The sequence below is a fragment of the Pseudophryne corroboree genome, chromosome 3 (genome assembly GCF_028390025.1).
Source record: "Pseudophryne corroboree isolate aPseCor3 chromosome 3, aPseCor3.hap2, whole genome shotgun sequence".
Classification (NCBI taxonomy): domain Eukaryota; kingdom Metazoa; phylum Chordata; class Amphibia; order Anura; family Myobatrachidae; genus Pseudophryne; species Pseudophryne corroboree.
Window position 1 is genome coordinate 180,819,879 of NC_086446.1, and position 21,685 is coordinate 180,841,563.

Consider the following 21,685-nt stretch of genomic DNA (forward strand, 5'->3'; position numbering starts at 1 on the left):
ATCTTATCATTGCTGTGATTTTATAGGGGAATGGGAGCCAATGCATGTTTTGGCAGAGGTGAGTGGTGGATGTGGAATGGCCCGAGAGGAAGATGATTCTAGCTGCAGCATTGAGAACAGATTGGGGGTGAGCAAGATGGGAACATTGGAGGCCAGAGAGGAGAAGGCTGCAGTAGTCGAGATGAGAAATGATTAGTGAGTGGAAATCAGGTGCAGTTCCTCTATGATGTAATATATTCTGCAGACTCCATATCAGGTGCAGCTCTCCCGCTATGACGTGATGCTTGGCAGACCCCAAAACAGGGGCAGTCCTATCCCAATAATGTGATGCTCTGCAGACTATAGTGCTGATGAAACCGTGGCTTGATTTTCACGGAGAAACATGTTAAGGACATCTCACGCTGCTGTTTTTCCCTGAGATCTACACAAGCACGGCACCACAGTCCGGACTCCAGCACACGGCAAACTGCCTGAATTCTGCAGCTACGAACGTAGCCCTCCCTCCCCGGTGTACTGAATAGAACACCGCCGCTCCCACCAACCACAACGGATTCCGCATGCTGACAGCCAGCCTCACATGAGACTCTAAGGAATAAGTGGTGAGCACAAAATTGTTTGGCGGTCGGGGGACGTAGTAGCATAGCGCCCATCGTTTATACAGCTGAACATTCACCATCTAGTGAACACCATTCACATTCCCTAAAACAAATTGGGACTTTATAATTTGCTTTGGAGCGAACCAGCCACACTGGTCTTTTGGATGTGGACATCTGTGCAATATACAATTGGGATACAGTATATGGCAGCGTGTAAATATTTTTTTTACAGAACTTTACCAAGGAAGGTAAACAAGAACTCTCCTATAATGGGGCACTCAGTTGGTGTTCAAATGTATGTGCTACACCATTGGATCAATAATGGGGAAAGAAAAAAAGGGGGGAAAGATAGAAATAGAAAAACACTCTATTGAAACTTAACTTTTATTGTAGAATAATTAAAATAGTTTGGAGATTACACTCTCTTTATCTAAAAAGGTGAAATATAAACACATTACATACAATACAACATGTAACAAAATAAAAGGTACAGGTGATCTATAGACTCCAACGGGCCTTAGCCCTCTCAATTACTGGAGAATAATTTTATGAATGACACCATCAGAAAAATTAGTCAAGACCTTAAGGCATTTTTCTTGGTTCTGCTGCCTCCTTCAGAAGCTGTTTCCCCCTTTGTGAACAAGCCACAGGCGAAACGAACGTTAGAGGAAGGAGCGTTGTGGGCGCCCTGCCAGTGCGCACGGCGGGCTGCCCCCCGGTACAGGTCGTATGAGACAAATAATATTCTTGTGAAGCCCCTAATTAAAGGCATCATACTGGTCTAATGTCACAACGAAATAGCACACTATTACCTGCACGGTCTGTGCATGATGTGTGAAATACCGTCTATCGTGACAACGGCTGCTATGGGTGATAGACCATTATAGACTATATATATGTGCTTCACAAATAGAGTATGCTAAACTTTATTATGTCTCCACAATTTTTATGAATGACTTTAATGCTAAAACATAATAGCACAAATCCTGAAGTATCACTTAGGAGATAGGTGTGTTATAATTGTTTAACAATATCCTCTTTGACTGGGTATACACCTTGGATTAACTCTGGGCATTTTCTATGTGCAGGGTCATGATATATAAAAAAACCAAGTACTGAGCACCGTTGCCAGGGGCAATAGACCACCTGGTTTATATGTATATATATGTAAACATTGTGCTCTACAGCCAGGGTATATACCATAAAAATAAGTGTTACTATTTTGGAGGATTGATTACTACTGTGCGCACAGCGGTCATAGTAGATGAGTATGAGATATAAAGGCTAATGGAATACTAAAGCCAGCAATATTTAAATCAAATAACAGTGGTCTAAAAAGCTTTACATTGATGAACCATTCATCTATGCATATAAGAAATAAAATCTGAATAAAACCTATGATAGGTGTTGAGAGAATATTATCCTCTCTGTAACAAACAGTATATGTTGATCTTTACTGGTGATAATATGCATTAGATGATAATAGATGAAATTCACAGTGCCTTTTGTATTTTCAAGACCACAATAGCAAAGTGTCAGTAACCCCCGAACTGGCTGCACTGATCTTAGTATTATCAGCCAGCATCTGAGGCGAATGAGACACAGTGCATATTGACTGGCCTAATCTACGTTTCCATTTACTAGCATCAGTAATGGTCTCTCACCACGCATATAATGCTATAGCACATGCGTGGCAGCAGAACCACAAAGTTTGATATATAGTCTTGCCTATTACACACTCTGTACTCTTTTCAACACCAGAGCAGGTTAAGTGTCAGTAGCTTTCTCATTGGCTGCACTGACCCTAGGGTCACCAACCAAAAGTAGAAGTGAATGAGACACTCTCCGCTGATGCTCTGGCACTGTCTGTGACTCTAGAGACTGGCACAAGTAAGGGTCTCTCACCTACGTATATAATGCAATTGCACATACGAGGCAGCAGAACCAAGAAAAATGCCTTAAGGTCTTGACTAATTTTTCTGATGGTGTCATTCATAAAATTATTCTCCAGTAATTGAGAGGGCTAAGGCCCGTTGGAGTCTATAGATCACCTGTACCTTTTATTTTGTTACATGTTGTATTGTATGTAATGTGTTTATATTTCACCTTTTTAGATAAAGAGAGTGTAATCTCCAAACTATTTTAATTATTCTACAATAAAAGTTAAGTTTCAATAGAGTGTTTTTCTATTTCTATCTTTCCCCCCTTTTTTTCTTTCCCCATTATTGATCCAATGGTGTAGCACATACATTTGAACACCAACTGAGTGCCCCATTATAGGAGAGTTCTTGTTTACCTTCCTTGGTAAAGTTCTGTAAAAAAATTTAACCTAACTCTCAGGGAGCACCCCCCATTGTCCTTAATTAATACATAGGCACAGAAGTGCATGATACAGAAAGTTGGGGTAAGAGTGTTACTTATTTATAGATTGTCCTTTGACCTTGATTTATATTTTGTTCTTAAGTCTGTGCGGTTAACAAACTTTTTTCTTTAGCGTGTAAATAATATCAGCAGTGAGAATAATTCTTTTATGAAAATATGCATTGCATTTTTCTCTGACGTCCTAGTGGATGCTGGGAACTCCGTAAGGACCATGAGGAATAGACGGGCTCCGCAGGAGACTGGGCACTCTAAAAGAAAGATTAGGTACTATCTGGTGTGCACTGGCTCCTCCCTCTATGCCCCTCCTCCAGACCTCAGTTAGAATCTGTGCCCGGCCAGAGCTGGGTGCTCCTAGTGGGCTCTCCTGAGCTTGCTAGAAAGAAAGTATTTGTTAGGTTTTTTATTTTCAGTGAGATCTGCTGGCAACAGACTCACTGCTACGTGGGACTGAGGGGAGAGAAGCAAACCTACCTGCGTGCAGCTAGCTTGTGCTTCTTAGGCTACTGGACACCATTAGCTCCAGAGGGTTCGAACACAGGGCCTGACCTCGATCGTCCGTTCCCGGAGCCGCGCCGCCGTCCCCCTTGCAGAGCCAGAAGACAGAAGAAGAACGATGAAATCGGCGCCAGAAGACTCCTGTCTTCATTAAGGTAGCGCACAGCACTGCAGCTGTGCGCCATTGCTCCCACAGCACGCCACACACTCCGGTCACTGTAGGGTGCAGGGCGCTGGGGGGGGGGGCGCCCTGGGCAGCAATTATATTACCTTTTGGCTAAAAATACACATAATACAGTCAGTTAACTGTATATGTGTAAAAAACCCCACCATTAAGTTAAAGAAAATGCGGGACAGAAGCCCGCCGCTGAGGGGGCGGGGCCTTCTTCCTCAGCACACCAGCGCCATTTTCCCTTCACAGCTCCGCTGGAAGCACGCTCCCCAGGCTCTCCCCTGCAGTATCCAGGTACAAGACGGGTTAAAAAGAGGGGGGGCACATAAATTTAGGCGCAAATCGATACAGACAAGCAGCTATTGGGAAAATCACTTATTAGCAGCGTAAATCCCTGTGTTATATAGCGCTGTGGTGTGTGCTGGCATACTCTCTCTCTGTCTCCCCAAAGGACTTTGTGGGGTCCTGTCCTCAGTCTGAGCATTCCCTGTGTGTGCGGTGTGTCGGTACAGCTGTGTCGACATGTTTGATGAGGAGGGTTACGTGGAGGCGGAGCAGGGGCAGATAAATGTGGTGTCGCCCCCGACGGGGCCGACACCTGATTGGATGGATACGTGGAAGGTCTTAACCAACAGTGTCAACTCCTTACATAAAAGGTTCGATGACGCAGCAGCCTTGGGACAGCCGGCGCCTGCCAAGGCGACTTAGAACCCGTCAGGGGCTCAAAAACGCCCGCTAGCTCTGATGGTAGACACAGATGTCGACACAGAGTCTGACTCCAGTGTAGATGAGGATGAGACAAATATACAGTCTACAAAAGCCATCCGATGCATGATTACTGCAATGAAAGATGTATTGCACATTTCTGACATTAACCCGGTTACCACCAAGAGGGGTATTATGTTTGGGGAGAAAAAGCAGCCAGTGACTTTTCCCCCATCTGATGAATTAAATGATTTGTGTGAAGAAGCGTGGAGTTCCCCTGATAAGAAACTAGTGATTTCTAAGAGGTTACTGATGGCGTACCCTTTCCCGCCAACGGATAGGTTACGTTGGGAAACATCCCCTAGGGTGGACAAGGCGCTAACACGCTTATCAAAAAGGGTGGCACTGCCGTCTCAGGATACGGCCGCCCTAAAGGATCCTGTGGATAGAAAGCAGGAAGCTATCCTGAAGTCAGTGTATACACACTCTGGTACTCTACTGAGACTTGCTATTGCTTCAGCCTGGATGTGTAGTGCTGCAGCAGCATGGACTGATACCCTGTCAGACAACATTGATTCCCTCGACAGGGATACTGTTTTGCTAACCATTGAACATATAAAAGACGTCGTCTTATATATGCGGGATGCACAGAGGGACATTTGCCTGCTGGCATCTAGAATTAATGCAATGTCCATTTCTGCCAGGAGAGTATTATGGACTCGGCAGTGGACAGGTGATGCTGATTCTAAAAAACACATGGAGGTTTTGCCTTATAAGGGTGAGGAATTGTTTGGGGACGGTCTCTCGGACCTCGTATCCACAGCAACTGCTGGGAAGTCGACTTTTTTACCTCAGGTTCCCTCACAGCCTAAGAAAGCACCGTATTATCAAATGCAGTCCTTTCGGCCTCAGAAAGGCAAGCGGGTCAGAGGAGCATCCTTTCTGGCCAGAGGCAAGGGTAGAGGAAGGAAGCTGCACCAGGCAGCCAGTTCCCAGGAAAAAAAATCCTCCCCTGCTTCCACTAAGTCCACCGCATGACGTTGGGGCTCCACAGGCGGAGCCAGGTGCGGTGGGGGCGCGTCTCCGAAACTTCAGCAACCAGTGGGTTCGCTCACAAGTAGATCTCTGGGCTGTACAAATTGTATCTCAGGGATACAAGCTGGAGTTCGAGGCGACTCCACCTCGCCGTTACCTCAAATCAGCCTTGCCAGCTGCTCCCAGGGAAAGGGAGGTAGTACTGGCGGCAATTCACAAGCTGTACCTCCAGCAGGTGATAATCAAGGTCCCGCTCCAACAGGGCAGGGGTTACTATTCCACAATGTTTGTGGTACCGAAACCGGACGGTTCGGTGAGACCCATCCTGAATTTAAAATCCTTGAACACTTATATAAAGAAGTTCAAGTTCAAAATGGAATCGCTCAGGGCGATTATTGCAAGCCTGGAAGAGGGGGATTTTATGGTGTCGCTGGACATCAAGGATGCTTACTTGCATGTCCCCATTTACCCACCTCACCAGGAATACCTCAGGTTTGTGGTACAGGACTGTCATTACCAATTCCAGACGTTGCCGTTTGGTCTCTCCACGGCACCGAGAATATTTACCAAGGTAATGGCCGAAATGATGATACTCCTTCGGAAGACGGGAGTTATAATTATCCCGTACTTGGACGATCTCCTCATAAAGGCGAGGTCCAGAGAGCAGTTGTTGGTCAGCGTAGCACTCTCTCAGGAAGTGTTGCAACAGCACGGCTGGATTCTGAATATCCCAAAGTCGCAGCTGATTCCGGCGACGCGTCTGCTTTTCCTGGGCATAATTCTGGACACAGAACAGCAGAAGGTGTTTCTCCCGGTGGAGAAAGCACAGGAATTGTCATCTCTGGTCAGGGACCTCCTGAAACCAAAACAGGTGTCGGTGCATCACTGCACGCGAGTCCTGGGAAAGATGGTGGCTTCTTACGAAGCAATTCCCTTCGGCAGGTTCCATGCAAGGATCTTTCAGTGGGATCTGTTGGACAAATGGTCCGGATCGCATCTTCAGATGCATCGGTTGATCACCCTGTCCCCAAGGGCCAGGGTGTCTCTGCTGTGGTGGCTGCAGAGTGCTCATCTTCTTGAGGGCCGCAGGTTCGGCATACAGGACTGGGTCCTGGTGACCACGGATGCAAGCCTCCGAGGATGGGGGGCAGTCACTCAGGGAAGAAACTTCTAAGGCCAGTGGTCATGTCTGGAGACTTCACTACACATAAATATACTGGAACTAAGGGCCATTTACAACGCCCTGAGGCAAGCAGAGCCCCTGCTTCAAAACAAACCTGTACTGATTCAGTCAGACAACATCACGGCGGTCGCCCATGTAAACCGCCAGGGCGGCACAAGAAGCAGGATGGCAATGGCAGAAGCCACAAGGATTCTTCGATGGGCGGAGAATTACGTGCTAGCACTGTCAGCAGTGTTCATTCCGGGAGTGGACAACTGGGAAGCAGACTTCCTCAGCAGACACGACCTCCACCCGGGAGAGTGGGGACTTCATCAAGAAGTCTTCACACAGATTGTAAATCGCTGGGAACTGCCACATGTGGACATGATGGCGTCCCGCCTCAAAAAAAAGCTAAAAAAATATTGCGCCAGGTCAAGGGACCCTCAGGCGATAGCTGTGGACGCACTAGTGACACCGTGGGTGTACCAGTCGGTTTATGTGTTCCCTCCTCTTCCTCTCATACCCAAGGTACTGAGGATAGTAAGAAAGAGAGGAGTAAGAACTATACTCATCGTTCCGGATTGGCCAAGAAGAACTTGGTACCCAGAACTGCAAGAAATGATCTCAGAGGACCCATGGCCTCTGCCTCCCAGACAGGACCTGTTACAACAGGGGCCCTGTCTGTTCCAAGACTTACCGCGGCTGCGTTTGACGGCATGGCGGTTGAACGCCGGATCCTAGCGGAAAAGGGCATTCCGGAGGAAGTTATCCCTACGCTGATAAAGGCTAGGAAAGACGTGACAGCAAAACATTATCGCCGTATATGGCGAAAATATGTTGCTTGGTGTGAGGCCAGGAAGGCCCCTACAGAGGACTTCCAGCTGGGTCGATTCCTGCACTTCCTACAGTCAGGAGTGTCTATGGGCTTAAAATTAGGATCTATAAAAGGTCCAGATTTCGGCCCTATCTATTTTCTTTCAAAAAGAACTGGCTTCACTGCCTGAAGTTCAGACGTTTGTTAAGGGAGTGCTGCGTATTCAGCCCCCTTTTGTGCCTCCAGTGGCACCTTGGGATCTTAACGTTGTGTTGGATTTCCTGAAATCACACTGGTTTGAGCCACTTAAGACCGTGGAGCTAAAGTATCTCACGTGGAAGGTAGTCATGCTGTTGGCCTTAGCTTCGGCTAGGCGTGTGTCAGAATTGGCGGCTTTGTCATGTAAAAGCCCATATCTGATCTTCCATATGGACAGGGCGGAATTGAGGACTCGTCCCCAATTTCTCCCATAGGTGGTATCAGCGTTTCATTTGAACCAACCTATTGTGGTGCCTGCGGCTACTCGGGACTTGGAGGATTCCAAGTTGCTGGACGTAGTCCGGGCTTTGAAAATTTATGTTTCCAGGACGGCTGGAGTCAGGAAAACCGACTCGCTATTTATCCTGCATGCACCCAACAAGCTGGGTGCTCCTGCTTCAAAGCAAACTATTGCTCGCTGGATCTGTTGCACGATTCAGCAGGCACATTCTGCGGCTGGGCTGCCACATCCTACATCAGTGAAAGCCCATTCCACAAGGAAGGTGGGCTCTTCTTGGGCGGCTGCCCGAGGGGTCTCGGCTTTACAGCTTTGCCGAGCTGCTACTTGGTCGGGTTCAAACACGTTTGCTAAATTCTACAAGTTTGATACCCTGGCTGAGGAGGACCTCGAGTTTGCTCATTCGGTGCTGCAGAGTCATCCGCACTCTCCCGCCCGTTTGGGAGCTTTGGTATAATCCCCATGGTCCTTACGGAGTTCCCAGCATCCACTAGGACGTCAGAGAAAATAAGAATTTACTCACCGGTAATTCTATTTCTCGTAGTCCGTAGTGGATGCTGGGCGCCCGTCCCAAGTGCGGACTCTCTGCAATACATGTATATAGTTATTGCTTCACTACAGGGTTATTGTTATGAGCCATCCGTAAAAGGAGGCTCGGTTGTTGTTCATACTGTTAACTGGGTATGGTTATCACAAGTTGTACAGTGTGATTGGTGTGGCTGGTATGAGTCTTACCCTGGATTCCAAATCCTTTCCTTGTTGTGTCAGCTCTTCCGGGCACAGTTTCCCTAACTGAGGTCTGGAGGAGGGGCATAGAGGGAGGAGCCAGTGCACACCAGATAGTACCTAATCTTTCTTTTAGAGTGCCCAGTCTCCTGCGGAGCCCGTCTATTCCCCATGGTCCTTTACGGAGTTCCCAGCATCCACTACGGACTACGAGAAATAGAATTACCGGTGAGTAAATTCTTATTTTTATGCTTTTATTTTATGTGATTGAATAAAATGTTTATATAGTAATGATCAGTATCTAGCGCTCTCTTGTGATATTGCATGTTTCACAATTACTTTTTATGCTCTGCAGACCCCATATAAGGGGCAGCTTCCTCCCCCTATGATGTGATGCTCTGCAGGCCCCATATCAGGGGCATCCCTTTCCCTATGATGCGATGATCTGCAGCACTCATATCAGGTGCAACTATCCACCTATGATGTGAGGCTCTGCAGACCCCATATCAGGGGAAGTTTCCCCTGTGATATGATGCTCTGCAGACACAGGCTCATTGAGCAGAGTGGGGGATGCACATGTGTGGAGCACACAAAGCCAACAACAAACGGCCAGGTTTCATCCTCTTGCCCATGGCTGCCATTTCCTCCCCTTGTCCACTGTGCACTGAGCCTGGGATGAGCTGGCACCTGCTAGAGGAGGGCAGGGCAATGCTCATCTGTCACTGGCAAACCCTGGAAATCCATTCCTGCAGCTGCATTGCGTCCCACGGACCATGGGAGAAAAGCGCTTCTCCAAGCTGCTACAGAATGTTTGCCGGCTGCCCACTACAGTACCAGCTGTTGGGGGGCGGCAAGGTGAAGGAGGAGGTTAGTGACTACAGTTCCTCATACTGATGGTTATATACAGGGCCCCAGTGATGGCGGCGCAACCCAATCAGCAGCTGGCATTGCTGACATAGTCTCTGTCAGCGGTGCCAGCTGCTGATTGGTTTGCACGATCGTCAGTCATCAAAAAGTGAGCTGGCTGAATTTGGTGGTGGCTGATTGGCTGTTGCTGCCATCATTCAGGCCAGCTGAGAGGGAGGTGGGAGGAGCGACTACTGGTCGACCCACGGAAATGTCACTTAGGAGGTAGGACTTGGGCATCTAATCTGGGAAGTCCCAGTGGCCTACTATGTGCCATCCTGGTCAAGGGGTAGACACACCCCTGGTCAGTAGAATAGTCTCTGTCAGACAAGAGGTGTAGGTGAAGTATTTGATTAAAAGCCCTTAGACATAATTTTTCATATATTTCATTACACATTTGAACCGCATCCTTATTAGATAAACCACACCTGCCATTTTTTTGGGCACTTCTGTTTTGCCATTGGCATGGGTTGGTAGAAAAACTGGGCCCTTTGCCCCCCAGGCTACAAGTTACCAACCAGCCCCTGACACTATTGCCAGACTTCACCTTACCAACTGCAGATACTTAGCTACCCCACTGTTCTAATCTGTTCAGAGATTCCCTCTACCTTCAAGGGGAATGCGGTTAAGATGCTGGCAGTTGGATTCCCAGCAATCAGGATCCCGACGCCAGAATCCCAACACCCGTCAGAATGTCAATGCCGGAATCCTGTCAGGGTCAGGAAACCAACGCCGGAGGGGGGTAGGTTTAATCGCCACCCAGGGGGGGTTAGGGTTGGCTCCGGGTGTGGGGGTTAGGGTTAGGCACCACCGGGGGGAGGTTAGGTCTAGGCACTAAGGGGGGAGGGTTAGGCTCCGGGAAGGGAGGGTTAGGGGAGAGGGGGTACCTCACCCCTGTCTGGAATTAAAACACTGGGATGCCCACGTCAGTATTGTGACCGCCGGCATCTCATCCGGCAGTCAAACGTACTGAACCCCTTCAAGGTATTATCTTTTAAAAGTGCCTATTTTGTTCCATTTTAAGTGTGCAGCTTCATCTCAAACTTTACGTTACCCAATCACAGAAATATCTTCAGGACTTTTCTACGTTGGTTCATCCTCTGTGGAACACTCCGCCTTCCCCAACTTCTTATTTTTTAATAGCTGAAAACTGCATCGCCCTTTCCATTCACAACAGCTTCAACCTACGTGCTTCCCCATGCCTTGTAACTCTTGACCCCATTTTCCCTTTAGATTGTAAGCCCTCATCAGCAGGTTTTTAATTATATTTTTTTAAATGCCTATGTATATTCTTTAAATAGCACAAAGCTATATAATTTGTTGACACATTACACATACTGTATAGCAAAATAATACTATAAACTAATCACTGTACAAATCGTGATCCAACCGGAATTAATGCGATCGCCCCGCAGGCGCATGTGCAGCAGCTGTCTTGTGCATGTGCCCACACTTTCTGCGGGGGCGGGGGGGGGGGGCGCAGAAAATGCAATTGCCTCTGCCTGTCAATCAGGCAGATGCGGTCGGGGGGTGGCAACACTCGGGTGGCAACAGAAGGGCGGTGCAGCTGGAAAGTGGTGGGAGCGTGATCGCGGCGGTTGTGACATCACACACAGCCGCCATGATCGGGAACATGGCGGCAGGTATCCTTAATTCCTGCGTTGAAGCAGAAATTGCAATGCGATCGCAATTTTTGCTTCATCAGGGGGGGGGGGGGGGGGGGGAGGCAGCAGTCAGCATGCTGGGTGGCCTTGCCCTGCGATGGGTGGCACCCAGCATGCTGACAAAAGGATTGCAAATTCTGCTAATCCTTACTGAATTAGGGGGTCATTCCGAGTTGATCGCTCGCTAGCAACTTTTTGCTGTGCTGTGATCAGATAGTCGCCGCCTATGGGGGAGTGTATTTTCGCTTTGCAAATGTGCAAACGCTTTTGCAGCCGACAGCACAAAAAGTTTGTTGCAGTTTATGAGTAGCTCTGGACTTACTCAGCCGCTGCGATCACTTCAGACTTTTTGGTTCTGGAATTATTGTTATTATTATTACATTTTATTTATAAGGCGCCACACGTGTTTCGCAGCGCCGTACAAAGGACAGTACAGGGAGACAAACTTAGCATTACAGTAAATAAATAACAAAAATAGAGTACAAGTAACAAGGAGCACCACACATTCTCAAGACATAATACAGCTAAGATGTAAGTAGTGAGGGAGTGAGCATCGTACTACTAGGGGCTGGTGGCCATAGATAGAGATGAGCCTTTACCAGCAGGAGAAAAAGCGGTAAAGATGGTTGCTGAGTAGGGGAGAGCTGCGAGTGATATGTGTCAAGAAGATGGATTAGATAACAAGAGGAAAGAGGGCCTTGCTCAAAAGAGCTAACAAACACAGATGACATGAGGTGCAAGCAAGTGGGAGGTAGCCTGATGGCAGTATGTAAGCAAAGCTGAGATGTTCAAGGCATGAGGCAGGGGGATGGAGGAGCAGCCTCAGGACTAGGTTATGCATCGGGAGGGTATGCTTTGATGAATATGTGGATTTTTAGTGCCCGTTTGAAGCTTTGCAAGGTAGGGGAGAGTCTAATGGAGCCGGGGAGTGCGTTTCATTGAAGGGGTGCTGCACGGGCGTAGTCTTGAACTCGATCATGGAAAGTAGTGACCAGGGTGGTGGAGAGGTGACGGTCATTGGTCGACCGTAGGGGGCGGGAGGGAGTATGAAGGGAGAGGTGGTTGGAGATGTAGGGAGCAGAGGAATTAGAGAGGGCCTTGTATGTGAGGGTGAGGAGTTTGAAGAGGATTCTGTAGGGGAATGGGAGCCAGTGTAGATTTTGTCGAAGTGGGAGTGGCAGATGTGGAGCGGCAGGAGAGGAAGATAAACCTAGCTGTGGAGTCCAGGACAGATTGGAGGGGAGCAAGATGGGAGTAAGCGAGGCCAGTGAGGAGAACATTGCAGTAGTCGAGTCGTGAGATGACCAGTGAGTGGATTGACGTCAGACACCCGCCCTGCAAATGCTTGGACACGCCTGCGTTTTTAAAAACACTCCCAGAAAACGGTCAGTTGACACCCATAAACGCCCTTTTTCTGTCATTCACCTTGCGATCGGCTGTGCAAATGGATTCTTCGTTAAATCCAACGCCCAGCACCAATCCTCTTTGTACCCGTACGACAAGCCTGTGCATTGCGGTGCATACGCATGCACAGTTTTGCCGAGTTTTAACCTGATCGCAGCACTGCAAAAAGTTGCTAGCGAGCAATCAACTCTGAATGACCCCCTAGGTTCCAACCACAAAATGTTAAGACCCTCCCCCCCACCTCCACACAAACACCTAACGTAATCTTAAACTTCAATACATATGATGGATTGTTGCAATTCCCCGATCCCCATGTCTGCGTTGGGAAATTAGGGATATTCAACATGTTGTATTTTCATGATTTGCATATTCTGATCTAAAAAAATTGTGAATTGTCAAATCAGGTATTTTTAACATGCAGAATTTCCCTGATTCCCAGACAAATCAGCCATCGGTGATCAGCGTATCAAATCAGGGTAAATTCGCCTCAGATGTATGGGCCCCTGGTATGAAATGTTACTTTTCAACTAATGGTATTTAGTTTATGGCTTTTGAAAGATACTTTGCCATCTCTGTTATTGCTATTGCAGAGCACTCATTTTACCTAGGTTCCTAAATATAGAAGTAAGGATGCTAGTTTATTATAGATCTTAAATAGATCTAATAGAGCACCCAGAGACATATGCAGTGCCCGAAACGGGATAAGATTCTGGCTTGTTGAAAATAGATGTCACTGTCCTTGTTTTCTTTTCTTTAAACACCATTGTCTACAGACCAGACAGTCATTAAATGTCAAATGCAGTTTGGGACTAAAGAAAAATCATCTTGAAATCACCAAGTGACAGGGTCAGTGACCTTCTTACTGAAGAGTCTGACAGTGATTCATGACTGAAATGACTCACTAGCACTGAAACTGTGCCTTATAAAAGGGCCAATTATAGACAGAAACTAGTACAATGATCAGGTGCTGCAATATGACAGCATATTTGTTATACAATGGTCATCTCAAAATCATTCCTATATGTCTATGCTACATTTTGTAAATGGAACAAGAAAATTTCTGAGACTAAATTATTTTTTACAAGTTTTTTTTTTAAATTTAGCAAAAAGTCATCGCGCTTACTAAGTGCTACATACATGGATAGAACTGAAATATAGTTGGTCATGAAAGCATATGTACATATGCTCATTCACATAAATGTGTTTTTTTTGTGCCTCTGCCACGAGTCAATAGCGCAGTTACCACCATTGTGTTCTAAAATGATAAAGGGGTCTATTCATGAGAGATTCAGTATGAAATGCTGGCTGTAGAGATCACGGCGGTCAGGAGACTAACGCCAGGATCCCAACAGCCAGAATACCGGTGCTGAGCGCTGCGTGTCCCCTCGTGGCTTGTTGCACTTGCCACGATTCGGGCTCGGTGGTGACCGTTGGTCGCCACAGCGTTATATTCACCCCCGGGTGGTGGTGTGGATTTGAATGCCTCCCTTCATGAGGCAGTGAAAACTGTGGATAAATGAGACAGTGGAGAAGTTGCCCTTGGCAACCAATCAGCTGCTATAATTTTATAGAATGTATTTTATAAACGTTACCTCAACACTGATTGGTTGCCACAGGCAACTTCTCCACTGGCTTACTTCTCCACACTTTTCACTGCTTCATGAATAGACCTCAGAGCGTTTGAAAGTTTAGAGTGCAGCCACCTTGTTTCTCAAGCATGAATGTTTGTCACCAATTCAATAGTATTGTGTTGGTGGTTTCACCAACTTCCTTATGTTGACTTAACAGACCTCCAGGAGATGCAGAAAATAGCTCATAGTTTGGGTGACGTTCCTAAATAACACAACTGTCAGAAGAACAATGATCAATAGAGTGTAACTGTTACAGCACTGTTACTACCAAGTATACTGATTTATTTTAATGTCCATTCTGTGTTTTCCAGCAAGATCTTTATTGCATGTATGCTGTTTATATTTGTGTCTCTAGGTCACACTCTAGCTTATTAGAATTTGTTCTCTGTATTGGTTACACTTATATCTCCTCCAGGCCCGGCGACAGGGGGGGTCAAAGGGGACAACCCTCCCGGGACCAGAGCTTCAGTGGGGCCCCATCACTTGCTGGGTCTGGTTGGTCTTCGCTTTGTTGCCTTCATTATGCTTACGGCATGCCTCTCTGCCGCCCCGTCCCTGTCTGACGATTTGCTGCCGCTGCCGCTGAAGAGCCGGGCAGCAGAGCAGCAAACACAGGCTACACTGACTGTGTGAGTCAGGGCTCCTTATAGCAGCTGCCCGCAGCACTACCTCTGTCCAACCCTGCTCCCTACGTGCCTGGATGGCACCCTCACAGCCTGTCATACTGTATACTATGTCAAGGTACTGCCATATTATTCTATATAAATGTGTGTGTGGTGAGGTGTGTGTGTGTGTGTGTGTGTGTGTGTGTGTGTGTGTGTGTGTGTCAGTGGCGGATCTTGCCACGGGCAAGCAGGACTTTTGCCCGGGGTGCCGCCTTCCGGAGGGCGCTGGCGCCATCCGGAGGGCGCCGCACCGTGGCAAGATCCGCCACTGCTGCCCGCTGTTTCCCTGTCCGCCTCCGCTGCCGTCCCCGTCCCGATCCCCGTCCGCCTCCTGAAGGTAACTAGACGCTATGCGTCTAGTTTCCCTTCCTGGAGAGTAACTTTGCTGAGCGGTGCGCGATGACGTCATCGCGCACCGCACAGCAAAGGTCCTCTCTACGAAGGGAACTAGACTCATAGCGTCTAGTTTCCCTTCGTGGAGAGGACCTTTTGCTGTGCGGTGCGTGATGACGTCATCGCGCACCGCTCAGCATTCAAGCGGCGCTTTTAATGTACAGGGGGCGTAATTGACCACGCCCCCTGTATTAGGCCACACCCCATTTCCTGCCCGGGGCGCAGAGCGCCCTTGAACCGGTATGTATGTATGTATGTATGTATGTATGTATGTATGTATGTATGTATGTATGTATGTATGTATGTATGTATGTATGTATGTATGTATATATATATATATATATATATATATATATATATATATATATATATATATATAAATGTCCCTGGCACTCCGGACTTCCGTTCACCTTGCTCCGGTGCCCTCCCCTCAGATCTGCATCTGTGTATATGGTCCTTGTATGCCGCCCATACAAGGACTATATCTATCTATCTATCTATCTATCTATATATATATATATATTAAAAAATAAAAATTAATAAGAAGGATTGAGTGTTAATTAATAGGACAATTTAATACAAAAAATAGGCCTTTTTGTTAAAAAGATTATGGATAAATATCCAACATATATACAAACAGTAAAATCAATGAATATGGGTCATAACATATTGACTGTCTACCACATTTAGCATCCGTTCCTCATTATAACCTGGACAATTATAGCAGATGAAGACAGACCGACAGCGCAGTCTCACCAGTACACTTTACCCAATTACCGCTAGAGGTGTAGTCCCTTATGGAGTGTCTCTGATGTTTGTTTGGTCAGAAATCAGCTTGGGAATCCTCATTTATTACGGTGTCCTCTTTGTCAGGATTAGGGTAGATGGTGTTCCTCAGTATGGAGAAAGAGTTTGTCTCAATCAAACTGCAGATGGAAAAGAGTCCAGTGTTTGGTCTGGATGCGGTGCGACAGTCAAATTGGCGTGGTAAATGACCCAGATAGCCTCCTCCTTACGCGTTTCACTGCTAGGCACTGCAGCTTTATCGACCTTTGATAAAGCTGCAGTGCCTAGCAGTGAAACGCGTAAGGAGGAGGCTATCTGGGTCATTTACCACGCCAATTTGACTGTCGCACCGCATCCGGACCAAACACTGGACTCTTTTCCATCTGCAGTTTGATTGAGACAAACTCTTTCTCCATACTGAGGAACACCATCTACCCTAATCCTGACAAAGAGGACACCGTAATAAATGAGGATTCCCAAGCTGATTTCTGACCAAACAAACATCAGAGACACTCCATAAGGGACTACACCTCTAGCGGTAATTGGGTAAAGTGTACTGGTGAGACTGCGCTGTCAGTCTGTCTTCATCTGCTATAATTGTCCAGGTTATAATGAGGAACGGATGCTAAATGTGGTAGACAGTCAATATGTTATGACCCATATTCATTGATTTTACTGTTTGTATATATGTTGGATATTTATCCATAATCTTTTTAACAAAAAGGCCTATTTTTTGTATTAAATTGTCCTATTAATTAACACTCAATCCTTCTTATTAATTTTTATTTTTTAATTGTTCACAACTTCTTCATTAGCGCTGCTATTCTTTGTTCTTGTGTGTTTTCTACTATAAGGGTGGGGTGTAACTTCCCCCACACGTCATAGCAGCAGCATTAGAAACACAGCACCTAAAAGCGCCCGATCTTCCATTTTTTTGGTAACAATCTTCTGATAGATATATATATATATATCTATATATATATATACACACACACACAGTGTGTGTGTGTGTGTGTGTGTGTGTGTGTGTGTGTGTGTGTGTGTGTGTGTGTGTGTGTGTGTGTGTGTGTGTGTGTGTGTGTGTGTGTGTGTGTGTGTGTGTGTGTGTGTGTGTGTGTGTGTGTGTGTGTGTGTATATATATATATAATAATTTTTTTACAGCGACTTTGTGCTTTATAAGGGGGGGGTGGGGGGCCCGGAGAAATTGGTGTACCGGGCCCCAAGATTTCTCTTGCCGGCCCTGATCTCCTCTGCCTAGGTGGTACTGTATATAGTCCTTATCTGCTGCATGAAATTGATTAACCTCAGCCCAAAGAATGTCTCTTTTCAGAGCTCATTCACTCCAATCAAATATGTTGACATTGGCATTTCACCTATAAATATTTATGAAGGCTAAAGTCCCACAAATACTCTGTCTGCTCTCTCATTTACGCTCACTCATGGGTATGTGCTGGGTTGTCCACTGGCCCCCTCCCCCTCTTCGCACAGGTGCATGTAGCATGAAGCTTCTTTGAGGACTCACTGTTAGGGAGGCCAATCCCGGGATCGGGATTGGCGGGATCCCGGGATTTAGGCCCAAAAATGCCGGGATTTGAATCCCGGGATTGAAGCCTCCAATCCCGGGATTCACGGGATTGCATTGCGCATGTGCAACGCAGCAGCGAGGGAGGGTTGGTGTAAGTAACTTACTATTAGGCGGGCGGCAGCCATGTACACAGACCGCGGCGGCATTTCAACTGTAGCGCCGGCCGCCAGCCAATCACAGCTGGTGGACCGGCGGCCAGTCAGGGAAGCGGCCGCAGCGGCTCCTGATTGGCTGCCGGACTGCCCGTTCTGACTGGCTGACGGCCAGCACTACAATTTGAAAGGCCTCCGGCGCGCTCAGCGCGTCTTGTCCATGGCTGCCGGCTGCCGCCCATCTAATAGTAAATGTAGTTTTACCGACACCAACCCTCCCTCACTGTGGTGCTCGTTTAAGCCTCCCTCCCGCTCCGCTTCCTACACCCTCCAGCGCTGCTCCCTAGTCCCTACACTACACCCACCCTACAGCGCTGCTCCCTAGTCCCTACACTACACCCACCCTCCAGCGCTGCTCCCTACAGCCTCCGTGCTCCATATACTCTTTTCCACTGCCTTCCACTCCTACTCTCCCTGCTCCCTACTGCAATCCCGGGATTGAGCGTTTTTCAATCCCGAGATTAAAAAAACGGCCCGGTATTGGCCTCCCTACTCACTGCTCATGCGCGCAGGAGATGTCATGGCACATGTGCTGCAGTCCCATATCCACACAGTTCCCCCACTCTGCTCGATCAGAATGGAGGACTTTTTAGAAAAACAGGCTGTAAAAAAACATACTTTTCAGCACAGGTGTGGTGACCTGGTGGCACAGCGCCCTCCTGCCACTCTTACTGCCATTACCTTATTCCTTCAGTCCTTCTATTTAATGCATCAGGAAAACAACTAAAGCAGCTTTCTCATAGACTACTACTGCTCCAAGCCTGTTAGATATTATGGAAGGCTTTTCAGGCAGCACATTTCATGCCAGCATTTCTAAAAGCAAAATTGGTACACATATAAGTCCCTCTCATGGTCTTCCAAAACCCACCCAAACCTCTCTCAAGGCACACCCAAACCATGGCCAGATGTGCCCAAAGCACAATCATGTTATCATGTGGCCAAATCCCTTTGGGGGTCTGCAAATCTGTTTAGAAGTACGATTAAGTGAAGATAGACTGTCTAACAGCAATGAGTGCTTGCTTCGTTTGACTTTCCAGTCTATAATCAATTTCTAATCTCTACTTCGGCTTGGATTCTGTGTACTACATCCAGTTATTTACACAAAGTTCAATTTACAGAGTATGTGTTTCAGATTGCTTCCTTAGTCCATGTGCAAACACGTTCTGATGCAAATTACCCTATTGAAGTCCTGGTCTGGCACTATTATTATTATTATTATCCTTTATTTATATAGAACCACAAAGGATCCGCAGCACCTAATTACAGAGTACATAAACAAATAATCAGAACAGGAAAACAGCAACTTACAGTTGAAGACAATATCGGAAAAGTACAGGGTAAATAAACACAGACATCAGCCGTTGACACTGAAATAAGTATCAGGTGGCAGAAAACCACGGGATTTGGTGCAGTCGAAGATTATTAAAGTAAAAAAAGGATAAGCACATGAGGAATGAGGCCCTACTCGTGAGAGCTTACATTCTAAAGAGGAGGTGCAGACAGACAGGGGTGACACAGATTGGGTAGGCAGAGAGCGTGTAACAGAGGGTTAGGATGAGATTTGGCTGGGTTTGGGGAAGAAGTGGGTCTTAAGAGCCCGTTTGAAGCTTTGTAGAGAGGTGGAGAGTCTGGGGAGGAGAGGTAGAGAATTCCAGAGAAAGGGAGCAGCACGTGAAAAATCTTGGGAGGTAGGAGTGGGAGGAAGTAACCAGTTGGCAGGAGAGGTGGCGAGCATTAGCCTTCCTACCGCTATGTCTGTCTTTGCCCTGTTTTGTTCTATAACTGTTGTTCTAATTGTAAAGCGCAACGGAATATGCTGCGCTATATAAGAAACTGCTAATAAATCAATAATAAATTAGCAGAGCGAAGAGGACGAGTTGGAGTGTAAAGAGAGATAAGGTCAGAGATGTAAATGGGAGAGGAGTGGGTGAGGGATTTGTAGGCGAGTGTGAGAAGCTTGAATTGGATTCTGAAAGGGAAGGGGAGCCAGTTAAGGGCTTGTAGGTGAGTAGAGGTGGATGTAGTGCGTTTGGTGAGGAAGATGAGCAGGGCTGCAGCATTGAGGACAGATTAAAGTGGAGAGAGGCATGTAGTGTATATAGGAATCTCATTTGTAATACATGTGTAAATGTTTAATTTAGGACTGATAAAAATTATATACACTCCAAGTCAAATACAGGAATTTAGTAGCAGAGATTAACTGTACTTTTGACAAGGTTCTGTGCCCATCATTTTGTATACTGTTACACACAGTTGCACACAGAAGGGTGTCTTCTTTTTATAGACTATTGTAATAATACACTTATGTCATCTCGTCTCCCACGTGCAACCTACTGCGAGAACATGAATCTCTGAACAGAACTTGTCACCATGTTTGCTCTTTTAGTTATGCAAGACATAATTAATTGAATCAACACTATAGAATATACTATGGCAAAATTCAACCAGTGACATCGATTGGCATGTGATAAAACCTGATTATCAAATGCATAATAAAACTTTGATAAAGTCTCCCAGTGAGATGAAATTAGTAAGGGTTTAAAAGTACAAGTACAAGTGCAGCAATCCAGAGCGATGGGTTTAAGTGTATATATACTGTATGGTTTGAATTGTCATTGCATGAACCCATCAACCCTCAGAAGACTGCAATTTGATTGGGTGAATAAATTCAGCTAATACTATCTTGGCCACCTACAGCGCATACCGTACTATTGTTCTGTTCATTTACTGTAGATCTGGATGATCATGCTTAAAATTACATAACTTGGAAATGCCTGTCCTTTGTGAAGACTTATTTCTTTTACGTTGGGACAAGGAATTCTTAGGACGACCTGTACAGACTTTCATATTTAGAACCACTGTTATTCCACAATGTTTAGAAATACAGTATCCTTTATATATTTGTTATTCATCCCCCTGGTTATTCTTGATAATTAGGTTCTGCATGGCATGCTTTATTTTGTCCTGATACAATGCTTTGCAAATTCAGTGTTGGTAAATTTGAGATAAAACATCTATAATTCTAATTAATTGTATGTTATATTATGTTTTTTTTTCTTATATTTTATTAAAATATCTTACATGCCAATCCCTTTAGTTACATTTTCCATATTGTATTACATTCATGGCATTGCTTCACCCTATGACTACTATTTTTGTTGTCTTTCAGAAGTGGCAATTACTGGACCAGTTGCTTAATTAATCTAAGATTATAAGGATTTTATCCCTGCTTTCTTATTAGTGATTTAATTCAGCACTTGGATATTTTTGTTTGTCTGTACTCCTTGGCGCCTAAGGCACGGCTGTCAATGTTTCCAGTAATTTCCAGGGGCTCTTTGCTGCTGACTTTATACATCTAAGTCCCAGAACTTATTTATAATCACATTTTTATTGTTAGCATACAGTGGAAAAATGGCAAAATCCCCTTGCGCCAATCTCTGTAGTGTGCATGCCCACATCTCCGTAAGCATGGAGTTTGTGCCATGTTTCCCAGTGATACCTGCAGCACTGACAGATAGGCAAGTATTTTAAATGGGTGCAGGGTGTGCGATGTGAAAACAGACGCCCATGTGTACCGGACACTCCGTACCCATTATAAATATGCCAATGGATGCATGTTTGTTTTCGTTTTTTTTTAAATATTTGTTTGATCCCTTTTTCCCTGCAATGGGCACATATAATAGAGGGCCTTCTATGCTTCTTCCTCAGTTGGTTTCCTCCATCAGGGCCGGCCCGAGCCTAATTTTTTTGGTATGCGAATATATATTTTTGCGCCCCTTGGTGGTATATATAGGGTCATGGCTTCAGGGAGAAGGGGTGTGGCCAAAGTATAGTATCAATTCACATTGCACCGCACAGTAGAGCCCAATATATATGCTATGCCACAGAAGAGCCCCTTATACATGCTACGTTACA

General features: G+C 46.1%; 1 protein-coding gene across 8 annotated transcripts in view; it reads right to left on the minus strand.

Annotated features, from left to right (window-relative positions):
- LOC135055057 (dual specificity phosphatase 29-like) overlaps nucleotides 1-21,685 on the minus strand; it is a 232,086-nt gene that overhangs the window by 45,239 nt on the left and 165,162 nt on the right. The gene's annotated exons all lie outside the window — the stretch shown is intronic.